This window comes from Colobus angolensis, unplaced genomic scaffold, assembly GCF_000951035.1.
Source record: "Colobus angolensis palliatus isolate OR3802 unplaced genomic scaffold, Cang.pa_1.0 Scaffold13, whole genome shotgun sequence".
Lineage (NCBI taxonomy): Eukaryota > Metazoa > Chordata > Mammalia > Primates > Cercopithecidae > Colobus > Colobus angolensis.
In genome coordinates this window covers 22509133-22511605 of record NW_012114252.1, presented here as the reverse complement: position 1 = coordinate 22511605, position 2473 = coordinate 22509133, and the positions used below count along the sequence as shown (strand labels likewise).

The following is a 2473-nucleotide window of genomic DNA, read 5'->3' as shown; positions in this document are numbered from 1 at the left end:
AACTGGGGCCAGAGGATGGAGGCAAGGTTGCCCAGGCCCAGCCAGGGGCTGGCACACATGAGGAACCTTCTGCAGGGTCTGATCTGTGACTTTCCAGAGCCTTCAAGCCACATCCTACCATTCTCCAGGGAGAAAACAAAATGGTGTTCCAGTTCAAAGGTATCCACATAGACACAGAACCCCCCACTTACCCCACCCACCCGGTAGCTTTTTCCTGGGTCTAGATGAGTCCACTTTCAACCCCGCCTCCAACCAAAAATGACACACCCAATAAATAGATTTCCCCCATGTACTTCCCTGTTGTTGTGTTTATAAAAACATTCTTGGCTGCACTACCCCCTTCGCATCCTACGCCCTCCTTTTGTCAGAAGGAGGGCAGGCACTTCGGGGGCCTGGGCCCTCAAGGAAGGCCTCGCGGGTGCAGGAGAGGCCTTGGGGTGTGCAGGGGAGAACCTGCCCCTCTGCCATCTTCCACCTTCAAGTTTAGTCCTTGGCTCTGACCTGGTGGCTTTCTCTTGCCTTCTCCTAGGAAGTTTTTCCAGCCTCAGATGCGGCAGAGAGACAGCAGCTTGGAGTCCTGTGAGGAAGCAGACAGACACATTAGTGGAGATCCTGGGCCGGAGAAGAACTAGCATTGTTCAGGGGAGGAAAACTGCCTCTGCTGGCGCCTGTGGTCTCCCACGAATCTGAGGGTCCCTCAGGCTCTAACGGTGGTTTGCACTCCCGGGTTCTAGTGCCCTTGGGTCTCCTTTGCTGGTCCCCCACCCTGCACCCTGCACCCACCCCGGGGCATCAGGAGCACCCTTCCCCACCGTCCAGGTTCTAGAGGAATGAGGCCATTTGGGCAGGTGCGGGCAGGGTACAGGATGTGGAGAGTGAGAGTGCAAGCAGGTCCTTAAGTCACTGAGATGCGCCTTGTCTCAGGGTGGGGACTGGAAGTTTGTGAGCTGCTTGCAATCCTGCAGCTTGAAGATCTGGCCTGAAGTTTTAACTGGTTTGCTTTAGGGCACGCAGTCTCTCTGACCTGCATTGTTGTGAGTTCACCCTAAAGGATATGACTTCAGAAACGATTAAAACAGAAGATGATGCTGTGAAATTCACTCAACTTGATATCTGGGCCTCTTTCGGTGAATTTAAACTCACAACATTAAAGCTACACTTGAGAGAAAACGGGAGTATGTCCAAATCTCAGGTCATTCGAGTCAGACATCCTTGCTCAGAACCCCAAGGAAGGCTTTTAAAGTTGCGGAACGCAGCAGAAGGAGCAGAGCAGGGATCCCCCGAGGCCCCACTTGCGAAAGACCCCCCTCCCCGGTCCCTCCTCCTCTTCTTACCCCTATCAACGTTGGAGGGGTCTGGACTTTGAAACTTGTCACGGGGAAAAGAATCGTCGCCGAGAAGGCTGCTAATGAATTCAGACTGCATAGTTCTCAAAATCTGATGTTTTGCAATGATGACATTAGCGTGGCGGTTGAGGGTCCAAGCCCAGAAAGTCTGCGCAGCTGCTCGGCGCTTTGAGCGCCGGGGACAATGGGCGCAGTGTTCGGGCCTCGGCCTCTCCAGGCCATTTGCATACCCCGTTCAGCCTGAGTGACCAGCGGATCTGCGGCAGGGAGCAGCATTGTCCACGGATCACTTCAAGATGACCGAGGTGACAAGAGCCAGGTGAGCGATGGGGCGGGACCTTCCCCAGGTCATGAGAAGAAAACGCGGGGAGAGCCTTGGCTAGAGCTTGGTTTGTTGATTCTCGAGGTGGGATTTCACTTATTTGCTCTTAAAGCCCTCATCAGATGTTGTAGGGAGAAATTCGAGATTTAAAGATTTTTAACAAGAGTTTACAAAGCCTCATTTTGGGAGTAATTTGGGGTCGTCCTTTATCTGAAAAATCCAGTGATCTTACGGCATTTTCTTTCTTTGTATTCTCTCACTCTTCGAAGTTTCAGAGTTCCACTGCCAAAGGGAAGCAGTTTCATTCTCTATAGCCAAAAGCTGTCACCAGTTGAGTCTGAATTTGTCGTTTTCCAGAAACACCATTTTGAAAAGTTGCGACTGAGGCCCCTTGGCCGGCAATTCCGAGCTGCAGAAGCGCCTGAAGCCCGGACGTTAAACCTCCAATCACCAGCCAGGGCAGCTCCGGCTGGGACAGCTCGGGCGCGCGGCCCCTCCACCGCCTCCAAATGGAGCGCGCTTGACGCCCCTGTTTTGACTTCAGCTCAGAAAGACAAGTCTTTGTAATGCAAGTTCCTCTTCCCTAGAGAGTTGACACACCACCTGCCACCATCTCTACCCCTTGCCCTGGAGCAGCCTGCAGAACTGGGACTCTTCTCTGGTGAATTTCAATCTTGGGGCGTGTAACTGTTGCCAATAATTTTCAGAGACCTGGATCCTTAAGGAGGGAGTCCTGGGGGAGGGACCTGGGGTGGGAACGGGTGGGTGGGACGAAGGGCGAAGCCAGAAAAACTGAGATGACGGG

At 53.2% G+C, this 2473-nt stretch overlaps 1 long non-coding RNA gene across 1 annotated transcript; it reads right to left on the bottom strand.

Annotated features, from left to right (window-relative positions):
* Positions 1-275: 275 nt before the first annotated feature.
* LOC105505914 lies at positions 276-1341 on the bottom strand. Its single transcript, XR_001000843.1, has 2 exons — positions 915-1341; positions 276-577 (listed from the first exon to the last, which is right to left on the bottom strand). It is a non-coding gene; the product is annotated as an uncharacterized LOC105505914 (long non-coding RNA).
* Positions 1342-2473: the final 1132 nt, after the last annotated feature.